Raw genomic sequence first — 25,159 nt, forward strand, 5'->3', positions numbered from 1 at the left:
CTTTTATAGTCTGCAGGCATTAAATGAAAGAAGTCAGTGTTCCAGCAGAAGGAGACAACGTTTCAGAAAAGGCATTGTAGCAAACCAAAAAAGAAATTTTAAGCGCAGCAGAGTAACCAGCGCACATACCTGTTAGCTCAGGTGAGTTTAAAAGGCTGCTGTTGATAACAAGGGCATTTGCTAAATAGATGGTGTGTGTGCAACAATATACTGAAAGGTCAATTATATTGTGCAGCTTATCTCACCACCTGTAGTTATTTAGGTGAAAGCTCCAAAATGCTTGCCTAATATGTCTGTTTATCCAAAAGGAAGTAAAAAGGGAGAGCTAGAAAGATAGCATTGCATCACATTACATGGCAATGCAATGCACAGTTGCTGAAGTTGAACCAAAATGAGCTTGTAATCTGGCTTCTGCAACTTTGAACATGAAAAATCCAATGAGGAGAAGAAAAGCAAAGCCAAAGAGTCCATCCCAAAATCCGACAAACAAGCAAAATGAACAAAAAACATTGAATTCAATTCTTTCTGATTTTAGAAACTGCATTAAAGAAGGGGTGCACCGGTCCTGGAGATACTGCAATACCAGGTCAATGCGTGGAGTGGACAGAGCAAGCTCTTTTTCCATCTCCCTGTTCTAAAAATCCATTTAATATATGGTCCCCAGATAGGGGACGTATCAGATATTAAACTGATAAGAACAGATACTACACTTGATCTTAGCCAAAAGGCCGAGAAGCGATAACCAGAATTGGTTTCAAACTACGGAGCCACCCAAGGATCCTGAAAAGTCCATTTGTGGAGATGAGCTCCTGGACTCCCGTTAAGAAGACATGTTGTCAACCTCTAGATCCCTTACATGCCTGCACTTTTCGGCTTGCTGCTGCTGCAATCCACGCGTTTTAGATCTGCATAACTCCACCTCTTTAAACACAGCACCTTCACCCCCTGCTGTTCCCACCCGCCTCAACACCGTTGGAAGGGAGGAGAACCAATTAAGGCGGGGGGTGGGGTGGAACGAGCAGCTGTCTACCCTTAGCAGGAGGGCTCCTGATTACATACCTCTCCTGCTGCTGCTGCTGCTGGCTGTCCAGCAGCAGACTGAAGGTGGCTGCTGCTGTGCACAGGTATATAAAGGCTCAGAGCCTATTATGACACGCGCAGCCAGCGTTCCATTGCCACATTCCATCTACTGCAGGCAGGATACCTGGCTGGCTGAATGTCGCTGAGAAGCTCACAGAGACCGCCATAAGCAACAGTTTAACAGAATGCCACAGACTAATCAACCAAACTTTTTGGGTTGGGTTCTCTTTTATAGTCTGCAGGCATTAAATGAAAGAAGTCAGTGTTCCAGCAGAAGGAGACAACGTTTCAGAAAAGGCATTGTAGCAAACCAAAAAAGAAATTTTAAGCGCAGCAGAGTAACCAGCGCACATACCTGTTAGCTCAGGTGAGTTTAAAAGGCTGCTGTTGATAACAAGGGCATTTGCTAAATAGATGGTGTGTGTGCAACAATATACTGAAAGGTCAATTATATTGTGCAGCTTATCTCACCACCTGTAGTTATTTAGGTGAAAGCTCCAAAATGCTTGCCTAATATGTCTGTTTATCCAAAAGGAAGTAAAAAGGGAGAGCTAGAAAGATAGCATTGCATCACATTACATGGCAATGCAATGCACAGTTGCTGAAGTTGAACCAAAATGAGCTTTTAATCTGGCTTCTGCAACTTTGAACATGAAAAATCCAATGAGGAGAAGAAAAGCAAAGCCAAAGAGTCCATCCCAAAATCCGACAAACAAGCAAAATGAACAAAAAACATTGAATTCAATTCTTTCTGATTTTAGAAACTGCATTAAAGAAGGGGTGCACCGGTCCTGGAGATACTGCAATACCAGGTCAATGCGTGGAGTGGACAGAGCAAGCTCTTTTTCCATCTCCCTGTTCTAAAAATCCATTTAATATATGGTCCCCAGATAGGGGACGTATCAGATATTAAACTGATAAGAACAGATACTACACTTGATCTTAGCCAAAAGGCCGAGAAGCGATAACCAGAATTGGTTTCAAACTACGGAGCCACCCAAGGATCCTGAAAAGTCCATTTGTGGAGATGAGCTCCTGGACTCCCGTTAAGAAGACATGTTGTCAACCTCTAGATCCCTTACATGCCTGCACTTTTCGGCTTGCTGCTGCTGCAATCCACGCGTTTTAGATCTGCATAACTCCACCTCTTTAAACACAGCACCTTCACCCCCTGCTGTTCCCACCCGCCTCAACACCGTTGGAAGGGAGGAGAACCAATTAAGGCGGGGGGTGGGGTGGAACGAGCAGCTGTCTACCCTTAGCAGGAGGGCTCCTGATTACATACCTCTCCTGCTGCTGCTGCTGGCTGTCCAGCAGCAGACTGAAGGTGGCTGCTGCTGTGCACAGGTATATAAAGGCTCAGAGCCTATTATGACACGCGCAGCCAGCTTTCCATTGCCACATTCCATCTACTGCAGGCAGGATACCTGGCTGGCTGAATGTCGCTGAGAAGCTCACAGAGACCGCCATAAGCAACAGTTTAACAGAATGCCACAGACTAATCAACCAAACTTTTTGGGTTGGGTTCTCTTTTATAGTCTGCAGGCATTAAATGAAAGAAGTCAGTGTTCCAGCAGAAGGAGACAACGTTTCAGAAAAGGCATTGTAGCAAACCAAAAAAGAAATTTTAAGCGCAGCAGAGTAACCAGCGCACATACCTGTTAGCTCAGGTGAGTTTAAAAGGCTGCTGTTGATAACAAGGGCATTTGCTAAATAGATGGTGTGTGTGCAACAATATACTGAAAGGTCAATTATATTGTGCAGCTTATCTCACCACCTGTAGTTATTTAGGTGAAAGCTCCAAAATGCTTGCCTAATATGTCTGTTTATCCAAAAGGAAGTAAAAAGGGAGAGCTAGAAAGATAGCATTGCATCACATTACATGGCAATGCAATGCACAGTTGCTGAAGTTGAACCAAAATGAGCTTGTAATCTGGCTTCTGCAACTTTGAACATGAAAAATCCAATGAGGAGAAGAAAAGCAAAGCCAAAGAGTCCATCCCAAAATCCGACAAACAAGCAAAATGAACAAAAAACATTGAATTCAATTCTTTCTGATTTTAGAAACTGCATTAAAGAAGGGGTGCACCGGTCCTGGAGATACTGCAATACCAGGTCAATGCGTGGAGTGGACAGAGCAAGCTCTTTTTCCATCTCCCTGTTCTAAAAATCCATTTAATATATGGTCCCCAGATAGGGGACGTATCAGATATTAAACTGATAAGAACAGATACTACACTTGATCTTAGCCAAAAGGCCGAGAAGCGATAACCAGAATTGGTTTCAAACTACGGAGCCACCCAAGGATCCTGAAAAGTCCATTTGTGGAGATGAGCTCCTGGACTCCCGTTAAGAAGACATGTTGTCAACCTCTAGATCCCTTACATGCCTGCACTTTTCGGCTTGCTGCTGCTGCAATCCACGCGTTTTAGATCTGCATAACTCCACCTCTTTAAACACAGCACCTTCACCCCCTGCTGTTCCCACCCGCCTCAACACCGTTGGAAGGGAGGAGAACCAATTAAGGCGGGGGGTGGGGTGGAACGAGCAGCTGTCTACCCTTAGCAGGAGGGCTCCTGATTACATACCTCTCCTGCTGCTGCTGCTGCTGGCTGTCCAGCAGCAGACTGAAGGTGGCTGCTGCTGTGCACAGGTATATAAAGGCTCAGAGCCTATTATGACACGCGCAGCCAGCGTTCCATTGCCACATTCCATCTACTGCAGGCAGGATACCTGGCTGGCTGAATGTCGCTGAGAAGCTCACAGAGACCGCCATAAGCAACAGTTTAACAGAATGCCACAGACTAATCAACCAAACTTTTTGGGTTGGGTTCTCTTTTATAGTCTGCAGGCATTAAATGAAAGAAGTCAGTGTTCCAGCAGAAGGAGACAACGTTTCAGAAAAGGCATTGTAGCAAACCAAAAAAGAAATTTTAAGCGCAGCAGAGTAACCAGCGCACATACCTGTTAGCTCAGGTGAGTTTAAAAGGCTGCTGTTGATAACAAGGGCATTTGCTAAATAGATGGTGTGTGTGCAACAATATACTGAAAGGTCAATTATATTGTGCAGCTTATCTCACCACCTGTAGTTATTTAGGTGAAAGCTCCAAAATGCTTGCCTAATATGTCTGTTTATCCAAAAGGAAGTAAAAAGGGAGAGCTAGAAAGATAGCATTGCATCACATTACATGGCAATGCAATGCACAGTTGCTGAAGTTGAACCAAAATGAGCTTGTAATCTGGCTTCTGCAACTTTGAACATGAAAAATCCAATGAGGAGAAGAAAAGCAAAGCCAAAGAGTGCATCCCAAAATCCGACAAACAAGCAAAATGAACAAAAAACATTGAATTCAATTCTTTCTGATTTTAGAAACTGCATTAAAGAAGGGGTGCACCGGTCCTGGAGATACTGCAATACCAGGTCAATGCGTGGAGTGGACAGAGCAAGCTCTTTTTCCATCTCCCTGTTCTAAAAATCCATTTAATATATGGTCCCCAGATAGGGGACGTATCAGATATTAAACTGATAAGAACAGATACTACACTTGATCTTAGCCAAAAGGCCGAGAAGCGATAACCAGAATTGGTTTCAAACTACGGAGCCACCCAAGGATCCTGAAAAGTCCATTTGTGGAGATGAGCTCCTGGACTCCCGTTAAGAAGACATGTTGTCAACCTCTAGATCCCTTACATGCCTGCACTTTTCGGCTTGCTGCTGCTGCAATCCACGCGTTTTAGATCTGCATAACTCCACCTCTTTAAACACAGCACCTTCACCCCCTGCTGTTCCCACCCGCCTCAACACCGTTGGAAGGGAGGAGAACCAATTAAGGCGGGGGGTGGGGTGGAACGAGCAGCTGTCTACCCTTAGCAGGAAGGCTCCTGATTACATACCTCTCCTGCTGCTGCTGCTGCTGGCTGTCCAGCAGCAGACTGAAGGTGGCTGCTGCTGTGCACAGGTATATAAAGGCTCAGAGCCTATTATGACACGCGCAGCCAGCGTTCCATTGCCACATTCCATCTACTGCAGGCAGGATACCTGGCTGGCTGAATGTCGCTGAGAAGCTCACAGAGACCGCCATAAGCAACAGTTTAACAGAATGCCACAGACTAATCAACCAAACTTTTTGGGTTGGGTTCTCTTTTATAGTCTGCAGGCATTAAATGAAAGAAGTCAGTGTTCCAGCAGAAGGAGACAACGTTTCAGAAAAGGCATTGTAGCAAACCAAAAAAGAAATTTTAAGCGCAGCAGAGTAACCAGCGCACATACCTGTTAGCTCAGGTGAGTTTAAAAGGCTGCTGTTGATAACAAGGGCATTTGCTAAATAGATGGTGTGTGTGCAACAATATACTGAAAGGTCAATTATATTGTGCAGCTTATCTCACCACCTGTAGTTATTTAGGTGAAAGCTCCAAAATGCTTGCCTAATATGTCTGTTTATCCAAAAGGAAGTAAAAAGGGAGAGCTAGAAAGATAGCATTGCATCACATTACATGGCAATGCAATGCACAGTTGCTGAAGTTGAACCAAAATGAGCTTGTAATCTGGCTTCTGCAACTTTGAACATGAAAAATCCAATGAGGAGAAGAAAAGCAAAGCCAAAAAGTCCATCCCAAAATCCGACAAACAAGCAAAATGAACAAAAAACATGGAATTCAATTCTTTCTGATTTTAGAAACTGCATTAAAGAAGGGGTGCACCGGTCCTGGAGATACTGCAATACCAGGTCAATGCGTGGAGTGGACAGAGCAAGCTCTTTTTCCATCTCCCTGTTCTAAAAATCCATTTAATATATGGTCCCCAGATAGGGGACGTATCAGATATTAAACTGATAAGAACAGATACTACACTTGATCTTAGCCAAAAGGCCGAGAAGCGATAACCAGAATTGGTTTCAAACTACGGAGCCACCCAAGGATCCTGAAAAGTCCATTTGTGGAGATGAGCTCCTGGACTCCCGTTAAGAAGACATGTTGTCAACCTCTAGATCCCTTACATGCCTGCACTTTTCGGCTTGCTGCTGCTGCAATCCACGCGTTTTAGATCTGCATAACTCCACCTCTTTAAACACAGCACCTTCACCCCCTGCTGTTCCCACCCGCCTCAACACCGTTGGAAGGGAGGAGAACCAATTAAGGCGGGGGGTGGGGTGGAACGAGCAGCTGTCTACCCTTAGCAGGAGGGCTCCTGATTACATACCTCTCCTGCTGCTGCTGCTGGCTGTCCAGCAGCAGACTGAAGGTGGCTGCTGCTGTGCACAGGTATATAAAGGCTCAGAGCCTATTATGACACGCGCAGCCAGCGTTCCATTGCCACATTCCATCTACTGCAGGCAGGATCCCTGGCTGGCTGAATGTCGCTGAGAAGCTCACAGAGACCGCCATAAGCAACAGTTTAACAGAATGCCACAGACTAATCAACCAAACTTTTTGGGTTGGGTTCTCTTTTATAGTCTGCAGGCATTAAATGAAAGAAGTCAGTGTTCCAGCAGAAGGAGACAACGTTTCAGAAAAGGCATTGTAGCAAACCAAAAAAGAAATTTTAAGCGCAGCAGAGTAACCAGCGCACATACCTGTTAGCTCAGGTGAGTTTAAAAGGCTGCTGTTGATAACAAGGGCATTTGCTAAATAGATGGTGTGTGTGCAACAATATACTGAAAGGTCAATTATATTGTGCAGCTTATCTCACCACCTGTAGTTATTTAGGTGAAAGCTCCAAAATGCTTGCCTAATATGTCTGTTTATCCAAAAGGAAGTAAAAAGGGAGAGCTAGAAAGATAGCATTGCATCACATTACATGGCAATGCAATGCACAGTTGCTGAAGTTGAACCAAAATGAGCTTGTAATCTGGCTTCTGCAACTTTGAACATGAAAAATCCAATGAGGAGAAGAAAAGCAAAGCCAAAGAGTCCATCCCAAAATCCGACAAACAAGCAAAATGAACAAAAAACATTGAATTCAATTCTTTCTGATTTTAGAAACTGCATTAAAGAAGGGGTGCACCGGTCCTGGAGATACTGCAATACCAGGTCAATGCGTGGAGTGGACAGAGCAAGCTCTTTTTCCATCTCCCTGTTCTAAAAATCCATTTAATATATGGTCCCCAGATAGGGGACGTATCAGATATTAAACTGATAAGAACAGATACTACACTTGATCTTAGCCAAAAGGCCGAGAAGCGATAACCAGAATTGGTTTCAAACTACGGAGCCACCCAAGGATCCTGAAAAGTCCATTTGTGGAGATGAGCTCCTGGACTCCCGTTAAGAAGACATGTTGTCAACCTCTAGATCCCTTACATGCCTGCACTTTTCGGCTTGCTGCTGCTGCAATCCACGCGTTTTAGATCTGCATAACTCCACCTCTTTAAACACAGCACCTTCACCCCCTGCTGTTCCCACCCGCCTCAACACCGTTGGAAGGGAGGAGAACCAATTAAGGCGGGGGGTGGGGTGGAACGAGCAGCTGTCTACCCTTAGCAGGAGGGCTCCTGATTACATACCTCTCCTGCTGCTGCTGCTGCTGGCTGTCCAGCAGCAGACTGAAGGTGGCTGCTGCTGTGCACAGGTATATAAAGGCTCAGAGCCTATTATGACACGCGCAGCCAGCGTTCCATTGCCACATTCCATCTACTGCAGGCAGGATACCTGGCTGGCTGAATGTCGCTGAGAAGCTCACAGAGACCGCCATAAGCAACAGTTTAACAGAATGCCACAGACTAATCAACCAAACTTTTTGGGTTGGGTTCTCTTTTATAGTCTGCAGGCATTAAATGAAAGAAGTCAGTGTTCCAGCAGAAGGAGACAACGTTTCAGAAAAGGCATTGTAGCAAACCAAAAAAGAAATTTTAAGCGCAGCAGAGTAACCAGCGCACATACCTGTTAGCTCAGGTGAGTTTAAAAGGCTGCTGTTGATAACAAGGGCATTTGCTAAATAGATGGTGTGTGTGCAACAATATACTGAAAGGTCAATTATATTGTGCAGCTTATCTCACCACCTGTAGTTATTTAGGTGAAAGCTCCAAAATGCTTGCCTAATATGTCTGTTTATCCAAAAGGAAGTAAAAAGGGAGAGCTAGAAAGATAGCATTACATCACATTACATGGCAATGCAATGCACAGTTGCTGAAGTTGAACCAAAATGAGCTTGTAATCTGGCTTCTGCAACTTTGAACATGAAAAATCCAATGAGGAGAAGAAAAGCAAAGCCAAAGAGTCCATCCCAAAATCCGACAAACAAGCAAAATGAACAAAAAACATTGAATTCAATTCTTTCTGATTTTAGAAACTGCATTAAAGAAGGGGTGCACCGGTCCTGGAGATACTGCAATACCAGGTCAATGCGTGGAGTGGACAGAGCAAGCTCTTTTTCCATCTCCCTGTTCTAAAAATCCATTTAATATATGGTCCCCAGATAGGGGACGTATCAGATATTAAACTGATAAGAACAGATTTTTTTTTTTTTTTTTTTTTTTTCTTTTTAACCAAATCAGATAGGCCGGAGCATAAGCTCAATCAAATCGACTTACAAAAGCCTTTCATTGACACTTAGTCTTTCATCACACTTGGTATATAATCAAAAATAAAACCAAACCTTATCATCAGGTACATTATACACTACTAATTAAACTTTACCAAAAACCTCCACTTTTTAAACTTCCAGATCCCTTCAGCATCTATAATACTTCCACGTTCCTGATCCCAGAGGTATATTACATACATACGTGACAGAATCAATCTCAAACATTCATTAACTGACATTTTCTTCCTTTTAAAAACTAACAAATTCCTCGCATCCCACAAACTTTCAATTACACACACCACCAACAACCATAAAATCCTATCCTTAATTCTACTACATGCACCCATCCCAAACATAGCAAGTTTCCAATTAACATACTTTACACCCACCAATTCCTTGCAAAGTCCCCCTATACCCTTCCATACATCATATGCAAAATCACAATCCCATACCATATGTCTAACATGCTCTCTCAAACCACATCCATCCCTCGGGCATACCTCAGATTTAACTAAATCCCTCTTCTTTTGCACATCTCTAACAGGCAAAATGTCATGCAATATCATCCAAGCAATATCTCTCTGTCTGTTAGTCACACCATCTATACTTAATTTTCTCCACATCTCGGTTACTTCCTCCCCTCTCAACCCATTGATATTACATACCACCTCACGCTCACGCACCATCCTAATGACTTTCTTCTTTTGCCTAAAATCACTCATGTTAACGGACAACAAATCATACTTCCTTACAAATTTCTCAACACAACCATACCATACAGGACACTTAAAAGCAACAGGCACTCTAGCATCCCTTTTGACCCACTTTAAGCCATAAAGCATCCATCCAGCCGAATACTTCATCATATAAGCACACTTATTACTTTTCCCTAGAACCACCACCACCATTTTCACGTAACTAATCCCTAAAAAGAAATCAATATTTGGAAAATCCAAACCACCATTTACACATAACTTATAGACATATTCCCGTTTCAATTTCTCCATGCGACTTCCCCAAAGAAAATTAAAGATGAATTTCTCAGTTTTCCTAATTTTCTTAAAAGCAGCAGGATATACATTCGCAACAAACAACAAAATAGGCAAAATAACCGCCTTAATAATCAGAACTTTCCCAGTCAGAGTTAATTCTCTCATTCGCCAAAAATTCAACTTGCGCACCACTCTCACCCCACAATCTTCCCAACTCTCATTTCCTTTCAAATCATCATTAAACTTAATCCCAAGCACCTTTATTGCACCATCCTCACACCTCACACCATCCATCCGTACATTCCTCTCACCAAAACATTTAAAGGAACTCTTAGTCCAATTGACCTTAAAAGCTGAGACACTACAAAAACAAACTTAATATCAACCTTGCCCTACTCATCGCAGCCATATTCCCACTCACAATCACTACATCATCCATGTAACCTAGAATTCTCACATCCTTTCCATTACTCCCAGGAATCATCACACCTCTCATAACCTTATCCTTCCTAACCATACACATCAACACTTCAATCACACTAATAAACAAAAAAGGGGACATAGGGCACCCCTGACGCACTCCTGATTTAATTCTCACTTTCTCACTCAACCACCCATTCACCAAAAATTCACTTGAAACATTACAATACAAACTCCTAACACAGTTTACAAAATTCCTGGAATAACCCATCTTAGACAAAACCTTAAACATAAAGCTATGTGACACACGGTCAAAAGCTTTTTCAAAATCAACCGAAAACAACAAACATTTCTGCTTACGACTCATACAATCCCCAATCACATCACGCAACAACACCAAATTTTCAGTCATACTTCTCCCAGGCACTGCACACACTTGATCTTCATCCACCACACCGCCAATCACTTCCCGCATCCGGCTAGCCAACAATTTACTAAACACCTTATAGTCTGCATTCAAAAGGGTGATTGGCCTCCAATTCCCCAAATCCTTTTTATCACCTTTCTTATGAACCAAAACCACCACCCCATCTCTCATAGATTCACTCAACATATTCTCCGTGAACATATACTGGCACACCTCCAATAAGTCATTTCCCATCGTGTCCCATTCCTTAACATATAACTCCACGGGCAGTCCATCCTTCCCAGGTGTTTTATTCTTACTCGCAGACATCACCACTTTTTTAACTTCATCCAACACAATTACATCATCCAATATTTCACGTTCATCCTCACCCAAACAACCTTCTAAACACCCCAAAGCATCAGTCAACATCCTATCATCAACCCATTTTTCCCCATACAACTCCTTATAAAACAACACCACCTCCTGCATCACATCCTTCCCACTCACACACACCCCATCACCATTCACCACCTCATCCATATCTACTTTCTTCCCAAAAACTTTTTTGAAAAAAAACCTTGTGCATTTCTCATTTTTCTCCAAATGTTCAATCTTAGAACGGTAAATAATTTCTTTCCCTTTACCCTCAATATATTTCTTAATCTCTTCTTTCACTTGACACATCAAAACATCCACATCCACTCCAATCATCCTTAACATCCTCAGCCACTCCAGTCTAGAGCTTAAATCATTAAATTTTGCTCTATTCATTGCTGCTTTCCTCCTGCCCCTTTTTCTAAAGAAAAAAACAATCTCACTCTTCATCCAGTCCCACCACTCAAGCACATTCCTGAAATCACTTTTTTTATCCCTCCACCTAACATACATTCGCCTAAAATCACGCATGATCCTATTATCTTCCAGCAAACGCACATTAAGTTTCCACACGCCACCACCATATACAAAGGAAATCTTACCTTCTAGACGTGCCCTCAAACACACATGGTCAGAGAAGGGAACATCTTCCTGCTGGAAATTCCTACAAATAACATTTTGTGAAGAAAAGAAGATACGGTCTATTCTAGACTCTATGCCTCCCCTGTCGGCCTTATAGGTCGCAGGAAGTGGATTACCTAAAAAAACTTCCGCAGCATCCTGTAAGGAAAAATCCGCCACAAGACTCTTGAGTCTTTTACCTGTAACATCCATCTTATCCCCCTCCGTCACACAATTGAAATCTCCAACAAAAATTATTGGCATTTTGCCAGATAAAAAAAAACATAATTTCTCAAAAATTTCCAGCCTCTCCCCTTTATCTATTGGTGCATACATATTTACCACCCTAACCCTCCACCCCCTACAATTTAACTCACATATTACACACCTCCCCGCCTCCACCACCATGTAACTTTCTATCTTAACACTATAACCCTTCACCAAAACACCTACCCCACAATTTTTATTACATACAGAACCAGACCACACACTTTGACCTAAAGGCCATGCATTTTCACTTAAGGGATCGGAGATCCCACACTCCTGGACACAGTATACGTCCGCATCCAAGTTGCTCAAGTAGTCCAAAATTGCCACTCTTCTCGACTCAGATTTAATCAGCCGAACATTTAGCGACAAGATGCTGAGAGCAACTTGGGCACCCATCTATTAATTTGATGTGGCAGGTCACGACAACATGCCCACCTGTACATCATCCTAACCCTTCTGGGGGTAGGACGCTGGACGTGCAGATATCGTAGTTTGTGCCTTCCCCCAAAAAAGACACATCTTGGGGATCGGATGCAGTAGGGTACACCCGGGCTGGACTCACACTGCAGTCACTTAAAGGGGAAAAGGATGGCTCAGTTTTCTTCTTTTTCTTCACTGAAGCGCCTCCATCTTCATCTGAACTATAATCCCGCCGCTGGGGGTCAAAGTCCCCCTGACCTCCCTCCTCCTCAAGGTCAGAAACGACATCGCTCCAGGCCACATGCGGTGTTCTGGTCAGATCAGACTCCTCTTCCCCCTGCAATGTAACCATCATGTCTGGAATTTCAGCCTCCAGATCCTCCACCGGGGCCACTTCCATGCCTATACGATCATCAGTTATCGTCTCAGACTCACTGACATCTGAAGCCACAGACGCGGCCCTCTGCACCGGTGGCTCAGGTGCCAGCTCCATATTTCCTCTTACATTCACACGAACCAGTTCTGGAAAAGCAACCCGAGCCTCCTCCTCATCCAGGAAAGCCAGAGTAGATATCGGAGCAGTCGGAGTTGGAGCAGTCGGAGTTGTAGCTGTGGGTGCAGGAGATTCATTTCTTCTCCTTCCCCTTCCCGCTGCCCCCGCATATGAACCAGGATGGAATATACAGTCTCTGAAGGCATGCCCCTTCTCTCCGCAGAGGTTACAGACTATTTCATTTTTGCAATTATTGGAAGAATGACCCACCTCATTGCACTTCCTGCAAATAATCTGTCTGATGTCGCATGCTTCCTGAGTATGGCCATACCTCCTACAATGACGACAAAACCTGGGCGCATTGGGGAAGAACAGGTAACCCCGCTCACTCCCAATGGAAAAATTTGATGGAGGATAATGTATACCCCCTGGTTCATCAGGACTTTCCCGGAACTTGACCATGAAACGATATTTACCGGTCCATAGTTCCTCCTCATTCATGACTTTTACTGCCACCTTGGTAATATAGCAGTGCCTATTTAGAAAGGCATAAATCAAAGCCAAGTCCACATGTGGGTTGTACATGAAAACAGTCAGAGGTACCTCTTTGGAGCAATACAAGATGACAAAAGTCAGCCCATCCAAATATTGATTGTCCAGATTCTTTTTCAAACAATCATAGAAATTGTTGCAAACAGCCATAGAAGTAAATACAAGATTATACTTGCTTTTGAATTGCTGGAGGCACAAGATTTCTTCCTTCTTCACTTCAAGGAGTCCAAACAAAATCTCCTTCACCACGAAGCTGAGGGTAAAGATTCCTTCTTTGCCTTCTTCCACATCAATCTGGATTCCAAACTTCACTCGAGCCTCACCGGGCCCAGCGTATCGAATGCGTCCCATTATCGCTAGTCGTGTCTACTGGCCAACTCCTTATAGCAGCAAGTGGCTTAAGCCATAAAATGGCGATGCCACAGGGCCAAGAGTTAACGCACAGACAGCCAAATGACTAGACCCATTACAGATCTGAGCCAAAAGGCCGAGAAGCGATAACCAGAATTGGTTTCAAACTACGGAGCCACCCAAGGATCCTGAAAAGTCCATTTGTGGAGATGAGCTCCTGGACTCCCGTTAAGAAGACATGTTGTCAACCTCTAGATCCCTTACATGCCTGCACTTTTCGGCTTGCTGCTGCTGCAATCCACGCGTTTTAGATCTGCATAACTCCACCTCTTTAAACACAGCACCTTCACCCCCTGCTGTTCCCACCCGCCTCAACACCGTTGGAAGGGAGGAGAACCAATTAAGGCGGGGGGTGGGGTGGAACGAGCAGCTGTCTACCCTTAGCAGGAGGGCTCCTGATTACATACCTCTCCTGCTGCTGCTGCTGCTGGCTGTCCAGCAGCAGACTGAAGGTGGCTGCTGCTGTGCACAGGTATATAAAGGCTCAGAGCCTATTATGACACGCGCAGCCAGCGTTCCATTGCCACATTCCATCTACTGCAGGCAGGATACCTGGCTGGCTGAATGTCGCTGAGAAGCTCACAGAGACCGCCATAAGCAACAGTTTAACAGAATGCCACAGACTAATCAACCAAACTTTTTGGGTTGGGTTCTCTTTTATAGTCTGCAGGCATTAAATGAAAGAAGTCAGTGTTCCAGCAGAAGGAGACAACGTTTCAGAAAAGGCATTGTAGCAAACCAAAAAAGAAATTTTAAGCGCAGCAGAGTAACCAGCGCACATACCTGTTAGCTCAGGTGAGTTTAAAAGGCTGCTGTTGATAACAAGGGCATTTGCTAAATAGATGGTGTGTGTGCAACAATATACTGAAAGGTCAATTATATTGTGCAGCTTATCTCACCACCTGTAGTTATTTAGGTGAAAGCTCCAAAATGCTTGCCTAATATGTCTGTTTATCCAAAAGGAAGTAAAAAGGGAGAGCTAGAAAGATAGCATTGCATCACATTACATGGCAATGCAATGCACAGTTGCTGAAGTTGAACCAAAATGAGCTTGTAATCTGGCTTCTGCAACTTTGAACATGAAAAATCCAATGAGGAGAAGAAAAGCAAAGCCAAAAAGTCCATCCCAAAATCCGACAAACAAGCAAAATGAACAAAAAACATTGAATTCAATTCTTTCTGATTTTAGAAACTGCATTAAAGAAGGGGTGCACCGGTCCTGGAGATACTGCAATACCAGGTCAATGCGTGGAGTGGACAGAGCAAGCTCTTTTTCCATCTCCCTGTTCTAAAAATCCATTTAATATATGGTCCCCAGATAGGGGACGTATCAGATATTAAACTGATAAGAACAGATTTTTTTTATCGAAAGCCCGAATTCGTGTACAAAACCCGAGTGCGCTTAAAAAAGTGACAAGTGCCACAAAAAAAGTGCACTAGGATGCTGGTCTTCTTGAAACCCTCTCCAAAAGGAGAAGGGTCCCCCAAACCATTCCCCGTCCCTCCGAGCCAAAAGGCCACAGCGAGGAACAGGGACAAAAAGCCACCTCCAGCCGAAGCCAGAGGCGACCCAATCTTACCCCCAGCACCTGCCCGAGTTCTCACCCGAGCAAGGCACTGGGAGCCAAAGACTGTGCTCCCCTCCCGGAAGAGGGGAGCCAACAACGCTCTCCTCCCGAAAGAGGAGAGCCAGGGGGGTTCAGGGGGGAGCGGAACCTGATGGCCACACACTCCCCCCCTAGACCTGCCAAGAGAGGAACCCGTAAGGGAACCGCATCCCGACAAAATCCTAGTAGGACGTGACACACGTGAATAAGTGGACACACAGTGACAAAGAAATTAAATAAATAGTGAAGGTTTCACAGTATAATACTGCCCGGACCTTCGACCGGGAATTGAAAAATTCCCCATCCTAAGGCCAGAAGGCCCGGAATAAGGGTGTGTGCGAAGAAAGAAAATTTGAAGTGCTTGTGCAAATGTGCCATAAACTCAAGTGGGGTTCCCAATCCCAGTGAGTTAAGGCACCCCAGGGTCACCACTCCTGGGGCACTTCACACTTCGGGCTTTCGATCTTCCCCGGCCCAATGGCGTCGATCCTGCGGGGCCATGCTTTCCACCAGATGACTATATTAGCCACCTGGCGTACTAACAAGCGTCTAAACCCCAGTGTGCATAATGTATCAATCTACTAGGGCGGCCAACATCCAAAACCGCCTTTTCGAAAGATACTACACTTGATCTTAGCCAAAAGGCCGAGAAGCGATAACCAGAATTGGTTTCAAACTACGGAGCCACCCAAGGATCCTGAAAAGTCCATTTGTGGAGATGAGCTCCTGGACTCCCGTTAAGAAGACATGTTGTCAACCTCTAGATCCCTTACATGCCTGCACTTTTCGGCTTGCTGCTGCTGCAATCCACGCGTTTTAGATCTGCATAACTCCACCTCTTTAAACACAGCACCTTCACCCCCTGCTGTTCCCACCCGCCTCAACACCGTTGGAAGGGAGGAGAACCAATTAAGGCGGGGGGTGGGGTGGAACGAGCAGCTGTCTACCCTTAGCAGGAGGGCTCCTGATTACATACCTCTCCTGCTGCTGCTGCTGCTGGCTGTCCAGCAGCAGACTGAAGGTGGCTGCTGCTGTGCACAGGTATATAAAGGCTCAGAGCCTATTATGACACGCGCAGCCAGCGTTCCATTGCCACATTCCATCTACTGCAGGCAGGATACCTGGCTGGCTGAATGTCGCTGAGAAGCTCACAGAGACCGCCATAAGCAACAGTTTAACAGAATGCCACAGACTAATCAACCAAACTTTTTGGGTTGGGTTCTCTTTTATAGTCTGCAGGCATTAAATGAAAGAAGTCAGTGTTCCAGCAGAAGGAGACAACGTTTCAGAAAAGGCATTGTAGCAAACCAAAAAAGAAATTTTAAGCGCAGCAGAGTAACCAGCGCACATACCTGTTAGCTCAGGTGAGTTTAAAAGGCTGCTGTTGATAACAAGGGCATTTGCTAAATAGATGGTGTGTGTGCAACAATATACTGAAAGGTCAATTATATTGTGCAGCTTATCTCACCACCTGTAGTTATTTAGGTGAAAGCTCCAAAATGCTTGCCTAATATGTCTGTTTATCCAAAAGGAAGTAAAAAGGGAGAGCTAGAAAGATAGCATTGCATCACATTACATGGCAATGCAATGCACAGTTGCTGAAGTTGAACCAAAATGAGCTTGTAATCTGGCTTCTGCAACTTTGAACATGAAAAATCCAATGAGGAGAAGAAAAGCAAAGCCAAAGAGTCCATCCCAAAATCCGACAAACAAGCAAAATGAACAAAAAACATTGAATTCAATTCTTTCTGATTTTAGAAACTGCATTAAAGAAGGGGTGCACCGGTCCTGGAGATACTGCAATACCAGGTCAATGCGTGGAGTGGACAGAGCAAGCTCTTTTTCCATCTCCCTGTTCTAAAAATCCATTTAATATATGGTCCCCAGATAGGGGACGTATCAGATATTAAACTGATAAGAACAGATACTACACTTGATCTTAGCCAAAAGGCCGAGAAGCGATAACCAGAATTGGTTTCAAACTACGGAGCCACCCAAGGATCCTGAAAAGTCCATTTGTGGAGATGAGCTCCTGGACTCCCGTTAAGAAGACATGTTGTCAACCTCTAGATCCCTTACATGCCTGCACTTTTCGGCTTGCTGCTGCTGCAATCCACGCATTTTAGATCTGCATAACTCCACCTCTTTAAACACAGCACCTTCACCCCCTGCTGTTCCCACCCGCCTCAACACCGTTGGAAGGGAGGAGAACCAATTAAGGCGGGGGGTGGGGTGGAACGAGCAGCTGTCTACCCTTAGCAGGAGGGCTCCTGATTACATACCTCTCCTGCTGCTGCTGCTGCTGGCTGTCCAGCAGCAGACTGAAGGTGGCTGCTGCTGTGCACAGGTATATAAAGGCTCAGAGCCTATTATGACACGCGCAGCCAGCGTTCCATTGCCACATTCCATCTACTGCAGGCAGGATACCTGGCTGGCTGAATGTCGCTGAGAAGCTCACAGAGACCGCCATAAGCAACAGTTTAACAGAATGCCACAGACTAATCAACCAAACTTTTTGGGTTGGGTTCTCTTTTATAGTCTGCAGGCATTAAATGAAAGAAGTCAGTGTTCCAGCAGAAGGAGACAACGTTTCAGAAAAGGCATTGTAGCAAACCAAAAAAGAAATTTTAAGCGCAGCAGAGTAACCAGCGCACATACCTGTTAGCTCAGGTGAGTTTAAAAGGCTGCTGTTGATAACAAGGGCATTTGCTAAATAGATGGTGTGTGTGCAACAATATACTGAAAGGTCAATTATATTGTGCAGCTTATCTCACCACCTGTAGTTATTTAGGTGAAAGCTCCAAAATGCTTGCCTAATATGTCTGTTTATCCAAAAGGAAGTAAAAAGGGAGAGCTAGAAAGATAGCATTGCATCACATTACATGGCAATGCAATGCACAGTTGCTGAAGTTGAACCAAAATGAGCTTGTAATCTGGCTTCTGCAACTTTGAACATGAAAAATCCAATGAGGAGAAGAAAAGCAAAGCCAAAGAGTCCATCCCAAAATCCGACAAACAAGCAAAATGAACAAAAAACATTGAATTCAATTCTTTCTGATTTTAGAAACTGCATTAAAGAAGGGGTGCACCGGTCCTGGAGATACTGCAATACCAGGTCAATGCGTGGAGTGGACAGAGCAAGCTCTTTTTCCATCTCCCTGTTCTAAAAATCCATTTAATATATGGTCCCCAGATAGGGGACGTATCAGATATTAAACTGATAAGAACAGATACTACACTTGATCTTAGCCAAAAGGCCGAGAAGCGATAACCAGAATTGGTTTCAAACTACGGAGCCACCCAAGGATCCTGAAAAGTCCATTTGTGGAGATGAGCTCCTGGACTCCCGTTAAGAAGACATGTTGTCAACCTCTAGATCCCTTACATGCCTGCACTTTTCGGCTTGCTGCTGCTGCAATCCACGCGTTTTAGATCTGCATAACTCCACCTCTTTAAACACAGCACCTTCACCCCCTGCTGTTCCCACCCGCCTCAACACCGTTGGAAGGGAGGAGAACCAATTAAGGCGGGGGGTGGGGTGGAACGAGCAGCTGTCTACCCTTAGCAGGAGGGCTCCTGATTACATACCTCTCCTGCTGCTGCTGGCTGTCCAGCAGCAGACTGAAGGTGGCTGCTGCTGTGCACAGGTATATAAAGGCTCAGAGCCTATTATGACACGCGCAGCCAGCGTTCCATTGCCACATTCCATCTACTGCAGGCAGGATACCTGGCTGGCTGAATGTCGCTGAGAAGCTCACAGAGACCGCCATAAGCAACAGTTTAACAGAATGCCACAGACTAATCAACCAAACTTTTTGGGTTGGGTTCTCTTTTATAGTCTGCAGGCATTAAATGAAAGAAGTCAGTGTTCCAGCAGAAGGAGACAACGTTTCAGAAAAGGCATTGTAGCAAACCAAAAAAGAAATTTTAAGCGCAGCAGAGTAACCAGCGCACATACCTGTTAGCTCAGGTGAGTTTAAAAGGCTGCTGTTGATAACAAGGGCATTTGCTAAATAGATGGTGTGTGTGCAACAATATACTGAAAGGTCAATTATATTGTGCAGCTTATCTCACCACCTGTAGTTATTTAGGTGAAAGCTCCAAAATGCTTGCCTAATATGTCTGTTTATCCAAAAGGAAGTAAAAAGGGAGAGCTAGAAAGATAGCATTGCATCACATTACATGGCAATGCAATGCACAGTTGCTGAAGTTGAACCAAAATGAGCTTGTAATCTGGCTTCTGCAACTTTGAACATGAAAAATCCAATGAGGAGAAGAAAAGCAAAGCCAAAGAGTCCATCCCAAAATCCGACAAACAAGCAAAATGAACAAAAAACATTGAATTCAATTCTTTCTGATTTTAGAAACTGCATTAAAGAAGGGGTGCACCGGTCCTGGAGATACTGCAATACCAGGTCAATGCGTGGAGTGGACAGAGCAAGCTCTTTTTCCATCTCCCTGTTCTAAAAATCCATTTAATATATGGTCCCCAGATAGGGGACGTATCAGATATTAAACTGATAAGAACAGATACTACACTTGATCTTAGCCAAAAGGCCGAGAAGCGATAACCAGAATTGGTTTCAAACTACGGAGCCACCCAAGGATCCTGAAAAGTCCATTTGTGGAGATGAGCTCCTGGACTCCCGTTAAGAAGACATGTTGTCAACCTCTAGATCCCTTACATGCCTGCACTTTTCGGCTTGCTGCAGCTGCAATCCACGCGTTTTAGATCTGCATAACTCCACCTCTTTAAACACAGCACCTTCACCCCCTGCTGTTCCCACCCGCCTCAACACCGTTGGAAGGGAGGAGAACCAATTAAGGCGGGGGGTGGGGTGGAACGAGCAGCTGTCTACCCTTAGCAGGAGGGCTCCTGATTACATACCTCTCCTGCTGCTGCTGCTGCTGGCTGTCCAGCAGCAGACTGAAGGTGGCTGCTGCTGTGCACAGGTATATAAAGGCTCAGAGCCTATTATGACACGCGCAGCCAGCGTTCCATTGCCACATTCCATCTACTGCAGGCAGGATACCTGGCTGGCTGAATGTCGCTGAGAAGCTCACAGAGACCGCCATAAGCAACAGTTTAACAGAATGCCACAGACTAATCAACCAAACTTTTTGGGTTGGGTTCTCTTTTATAGTCTGCAGGCATTAAATGAAAGAAGTCAGTGTTCCAGCAGAAGGAGACAACGTTTCAGAAAAGGCATTGTAGCAAACCAAAAAAGAAATTTTAAGCGCAGCAGAGTAACCAGCGCACATACCTGTTAGCTCAGGTGAGTTTAAAAGGCTGCTGTTGATAACAAGGGCATTTGCTAAATAGATGGTGTGTGTGCAACAATATACTGAAAGGTCAATTATATTGTGCAGCTTATCTCACCACCTGTAGTTATTTAGGTGAAAGCTCCAAAATGCTTGCCTAATATGTCTGTTTATCCAAAAGGAAGTAAAAAGGGAGAGCTAGAAAGATAGCATTGCATCACATTACATGGCAATGCAATGCACAGTTGCTGAAGTTGAACCAAAATGAGCTTGTAATCTGGCTTCTGCAACTTTGAACATGAAAAATCCAATGAGGAGAAGAAAAGCAAAGCCAAAGAGTCCATCCCAAAATCCGACAAACAAGCAAAATGAACAAAAAACATTGAATTCAATTCTTTCTGATTTTAGAAACTGCATTAAAGAAGGGGTGCACCGGTCCTGGAGATACTGCAATACCAGGTCAATGCGTGGAGTGGACAGAGCAAGCTCTTTTTCCATCTCCCTGTTCTAAAAATCCATTTAATATATGGTCCCCAGATAGGGGACGTATCAGATATTAAACTGATAAGAACAGATACTACACTTGATCTTAGCCAAAAGGCCGAGAAGCGATAACCAGAATTGGTTTCAAACTACGGAGCCACCCAAGGATCCTGAAAAGTCCATTTGTGGAGATGAGCTCCTGGACTCCCGTTAAGAAGACATGTTGTCAACCTCTAGATCCCTTACATGCCTGCACTTTTCGGCTTGCTGCTGCTGCAATCCACGCGTTTTAGATCTGCATAACTCCACCTCTTTAAACACAGCACCTTCACCCCCTGCTGTTCCCACCCGCCTCAACACCGTTGGAAGGGAGGAGAACCAATTAAGGCGGGGGGTGGGGTGGAACGAGCAGCTGTCTACCCTTAGCAGGAGGGCTCCTGATTACATACCTCTCCTGCTGCTGCTGCTGCTGGCTGTCCAGCAGCAGACTGAAGGTGGCTGCTGCTGTGCACAGGTATATAAAGGCTCAGAGCCTATTATGACACGCACAGCCAGCGTTCCATTGCCACATTCCATCTACTGCAGGCAGGATACCTGGCTGGCTGAATGTCGCTGAGAAGCTCACAGAGACCGCCATAAGCAACAGTTTAACAGAATGCCACAGACTAATCAACCAAACTTTTTGGGTTGGGTTCTCTTTTATAGTCTGCAGGCATTAAATGAAAGAAGTCAGTGTTCCAGCAGAAGGAGACAACGTTTCAGAAAAGGCATTGTAGCAAACCAAAAAAGAAATTTTAAGCGCAGCAGAGTAACCAGCGCACATACCTGTTAGCTCAGGTGAGTTTAAAAGGCTGCTGTTGATAACAAGGGCATTTGCTAAATAGATGGTGTGTGTGCAACAATATACTGAAAGGTCAATTATATTGTGCAGCTTATCTCACCACCTGTAGTTATTTAGGTGAAAGCTCCAAAATGCTTGCCTAATATGTCTGTTTATCCAAAAGGAAGTAAAAAGGGAGAGCTAGAAAGATAGCATTGCATCACATTACATGGCAATGCAATGCACAGTTGCTGAAGTTGAACCAAAATGAGCTTGTAATCTGGCTTCTGCAACTTTGAACATGAAAAATCCAATGAGGAGAAGAAAAGCAAAGCCAAAGAGTCCATCCCAAAATCCGACAAACAAGCAAAATGAACAAAAAACATTGAATTCAATTCTTTCTGATTTTAGAAACTGCATTAAAGAAGGGGTGCACCGGTCCTGGAGATACTGCAATACCAGGTCAATGCGTGGAGTGGACAGAGCAAGCTCTTTTTCCATCTCCCTGTTCTAAAAATCCATTTAATATATGGTCCCCAGATAGGGGACGTATCAGATATTAAACTGATAAGAACAGATACTACACTTGATCTTAGCCAAAAGGCCGAGAAGCGATAACCAGAATTGGTTTCAAACTACGGAGCCACCCAAGGATCCTGAAAAGTCCATTTGTGGAGATGAGCTCCTGGACTCCCGTTAAGAAGACATGTTGTCAACCTCTAGATCCCTTACATGCCTGCACTTTTCGGCTTGCTGCTGCTGCAATCCACGCGTTTTAGATCTGCATAACTCCACCTCTTTAAACACAGCACCTTCACCCCCTGCTGTTCCCACCCACCTCAACACCGTTGGAAGGGAGGAGAACCAATTAAGGCGGGGGGTGGGGTGGAACGAGCAGCTGTCTACCCTTAGCAGGAGGGCTCCTGATTACATACCTCTCCTGCTGCTGCTGCTGCTGGCTGTCCAGCAGCAGACTGAAGGTGGCTGCTGCTGTGCACAGGTATATAAAGGCTCAGAGCCTATTATGACACGCGCAGCCAGCGTTCCATTGCCACATTCCATCTACTGCAGGCAGGATACCTGGCTGGCTGAATGTCGCTGAGAAGCTCACAGAGACCGCCATAAGCAACAGTTTAACAGAATGCCACAGACTAATCAACCAAACTTTTTGGGTTGGGTTCTCTTTTATAGTCTGCAGGCATTAAATGAAAGAAGTCAGTGTTCCAGCAGAAGGAGACAACGTTTCAGAAAAGGCATTGTAGCAAACCAAAAAAGAAATTTTAAGCGCAGCAGAGTAACCAGCGCACATACCTGTTAGCTCAGGTGAGTTTAACCCCTTCAGGACCCAGCCTATTTTGACCCTAAAGACCTTGGCATTTTTGTCAATTCTGACCAGTGTCCCTTTACGAAGTAAAAACTCTGGAACACTTCAACGGATCCTAGCGATTCTGAGATTGTTTTTTCGTGACATATTGGGCTTCATGTTAGTATTAAATTTAGGTCGATAATATTTGCGTTTATTTGTGAAAAAATCAAAAATATGGGAAAAATTTTGAAAATTTTGCAATTTTCAAATTTTGAATTTTTATTCTGCTAAACTAGAGAGTGATGTGACACAAAATAGTTAATAAATAACATTTCCCACATGTCTACTTTACATCAGCACAATTTTTGAAAAAAAAAAAATTTTTGGTAGGAAGTTAGAAGGGTTCAAAGTTCATCAGCAAATTTTCTTTTTTCCAGCAAAATTTGCAAAGCCATTTTTTTTAGTGACCACATCACATTTGAAGTCCCTTTGAGGGGTGTACATGACAGAAAACACCCAAAAGTGACACCATTCCAAAAACTGCACCCCTCAAGCTACTCAAAACTACATTCAAGAAGATTATTAACCCTTCAGGTGCATCACAGGAACTAAAGCCACATGGAAGAAAAAAATGAACATTTTTATTTTTCTAACAAAAATTTTCTTTTAGCCTAAATTTTTTAATTTTCACATGGGTAACAGGATAAAATGCATCCTAAAATTTGTTGGTCAATTTCTCCTTAGTACACTGATACCTCATATGTGGTCATAAACCACTGTTTGGGCACACGGCAGGGCTCAGAAGGGAAGGAGCGCCATTTTACTTTTTGAATGGAAAATTAGCTCCAAAAGTCAAATTGCGCTCCTTCTCTTCTGAGCCCTGTCATGTGCCCAAACAGTGGTTTACGACCACATATGAGGTATCAGTGTACTCAGGAGAAATTGACCAATACATTTTAGGATGCATTTTATCCTGTTACCCATGTGAAAATTAAAAAATTTAGGCTAAAAGAAAATTTTTGTGAAAAAAAAAGTACTTTTTTGTTTTCACAGATCATTTTGTGAAGCACCTGGGGGTTCCAAGTGCTCACTATGCATCTAGATAGGTGCCTTGGGGGGTCTAGTTTCCAAAGTGGGGTCACTTGTGGGGGAGCTCCACTGTTTAGGCACATTAGGGGCTCTCCAAACGCAACATGGTGTCCGCTAACAATTTGAGCCGATTTTCCATTCAATTTGTTAGCGGACACCATGTCGCGTTTGGAGAGCCGCTGTGTGGCCAAACATTGGAGCTCCCCCACAAGTGACCCCATTTTGGAAACTAGACCCCCCAAGGCACCTATCTAGATGCACAGTGAGCACTTGGAAACCCCAGGTCATTCACAAATTAATCCGTAAAAATAAAAAAGTGTTTTTTTTTCCACTTTTTCATTTTTATGAATCAATTTGTGAAGCACCTGGGGGTTCCAAGTGCTCACTATGCATCTAGATAGGTGCCTTGGGGGGTCTAGTTTCCAAAATGGGGTCACTTGTGGGGGAGCTCCAATGTTTGGGCACACAGCGGCTCTCCAAAAGCAACATGGTGTCCGCTAACAAATTGTCGGCTCAAATTGTTAGAAGACACCATGTTGCGTTTGGAGAGCCGCTGTGTGGCCAAACATTGGAGCTCCCCCACAAGTGACCCCATTTTGGAAACTAGACCCCCCAAGGCACCTATCTAGATGCATAGTGAGCACTTGGAATCCCCAGGTCCTTCACAAATTAATCCGTAAAAATAAAAAAGTGTTTTTTTTTCCACTTTTTCATTTTTATGAATCAATTTGTGAAGCACCTGGGGGTTCCAAGTGCTCACTATGCATCTAGGTAGGTGCCTTGGGGGGTCTAGTTTCCAAAATGGGGTCACTTGTTGGGGAGCTCCAATGTTTGGGCACACAGCGGCTCTCCAAAAGCAACATGGTGTCCGCTAACAAATTGTCGGCTCAAATTGTTAGAAGACACCATGTTGCGTTTGGAGAGCCGCTGTGTGGCCAAACATTGGAGCTCCCCCACAAGTCACCCCATTTTGGAAACTAGACCCCCCAAGGCACCTATCTAGATGCATAGTGAGCACTTGGAACCC

The 25,159-nt window shown here is 44.3% G+C and overlaps 12 non-coding genes and 2 pseudogenes across 12 annotated transcripts; all 14 read right to left on the minus strand.

Annotated features, from left to right (window-relative positions):
* Positions 1–549: 549 nt before the first annotated feature.
* Positions 550–740, minus strand: LOC141194036 (U2 spliceosomal RNA). The gene has a single exon (XR_012266832.1). It is a non-coding gene; the product is annotated as a U2 spliceosomal RNA (small nuclear RNA).
* Positions 741–1,855: 1,115 nt separating this feature from the next.
* On the minus strand, positions 1,856–2,046 carry LOC141194037 (U2 spliceosomal RNA). Its single transcript, XR_012266833.1, has one exon. It is a non-coding gene; the product is annotated as a U2 spliceosomal RNA (small nuclear RNA).
* Positions 2,047–3,158: 1,112 nt separating this feature from the next.
* On the minus strand, positions 3,159–3,349 carry LOC141194038 (U2 spliceosomal RNA). The gene has a single exon (XR_012266834.1). It is a non-coding gene; the product is annotated as a U2 spliceosomal RNA (small nuclear RNA).
* A 1,115-nt stretch (positions 3,350–4,464) lies between these two features.
* LOC141194040 (U2 spliceosomal RNA) lies at positions 4,465–4,655 on the minus strand. The gene has a single exon (XR_012266836.1). It is a non-coding gene; the product is annotated as a U2 spliceosomal RNA (small nuclear RNA).
* Positions 4,656–5,770: 1,115 nt separating this feature from the next.
* LOC141194041 (U2 spliceosomal RNA) lies at positions 5,771–5,961 on the minus strand. Its single transcript, XR_012266837.1, has one exon. It is a non-coding gene; the product is annotated as a U2 spliceosomal RNA (small nuclear RNA).
* A 1,112-nt stretch (positions 5,962–7,073) lies between these two features.
* Positions 7,074–7,264, minus strand: LOC141194042 (U2 spliceosomal RNA). Its single transcript, XR_012266838.1, has one exon. It is a non-coding gene; the product is annotated as a U2 spliceosomal RNA (small nuclear RNA).
* A 1,115-nt stretch (positions 7,265–8,379) lies between these two features.
* LOC141193687 (U2 spliceosomal RNA) lies at positions 8,380–8,575 on the minus strand. The gene has a single exon (XR_012266574.1). It is a non-coding gene; the product is annotated as a U2 spliceosomal RNA (small nuclear RNA).
* A 6,193-nt stretch (positions 8,576–14,768) lies between these two features.
* Positions 14,769–14,948, minus strand: LOC141193631 (U2 spliceosomal RNA; annotated as a pseudogene).
* Positions 14,949–15,737: 789 nt separating this feature from the next.
* Positions 15,738–15,829, minus strand: LOC141193788 (U2 spliceosomal RNA; annotated as a pseudogene).
* Positions 15,830–16,944: 1,115 nt separating this feature from the next.
* LOC141194043 (U2 spliceosomal RNA) lies at positions 16,945–17,135 on the minus strand. Its single transcript, XR_012266839.1, has one exon. It is a non-coding gene; the product is annotated as a U2 spliceosomal RNA (small nuclear RNA).
* Positions 17,136–18,250: 1,115 nt separating this feature from the next.
* LOC141194044 (U2 spliceosomal RNA) lies at positions 18,251–18,441 on the minus strand. Its single transcript, XR_012266840.1, has one exon. It is a non-coding gene; the product is annotated as a U2 spliceosomal RNA (small nuclear RNA).
* A 1,109-nt stretch (positions 18,442–19,550) lies between these two features.
* LOC141194045 (U2 spliceosomal RNA) lies at positions 19,551–19,741 on the minus strand. The gene has a single exon (XR_012266841.1). It is a non-coding gene; the product is annotated as a U2 spliceosomal RNA (small nuclear RNA).
* Positions 19,742–20,856: 1,115 nt separating this feature from the next.
* LOC141194046 (U2 spliceosomal RNA) lies at positions 20,857–21,047 on the minus strand. The gene has a single exon (XR_012266842.1). It is a non-coding gene; the product is annotated as a U2 spliceosomal RNA (small nuclear RNA).
* A 1,115-nt stretch (positions 21,048–22,162) lies between these two features.
* Positions 22,163–22,353, minus strand: LOC141194047 (U2 spliceosomal RNA). Its single transcript, XR_012266843.1, has one exon. It is a non-coding gene; the product is annotated as a U2 spliceosomal RNA (small nuclear RNA).
* Between the last annotated feature and the right edge of the window lie 2,806 nt (positions 22,354–25,159).

The sequence above is a fragment of the Phyllobates terribilis genome, unplaced genomic scaffold, assembly GCF_046119375.1.
Source record: "Phyllobates terribilis strain yellow unplaced genomic scaffold, ASM4611937v1 Scaffold_66__1_contigs__length_7565176, whole genome shotgun sequence".
NCBI lineage: Eukaryota > Metazoa > Chordata > Amphibia > Anura > Dendrobatidae > Phyllobates > Phyllobates terribilis.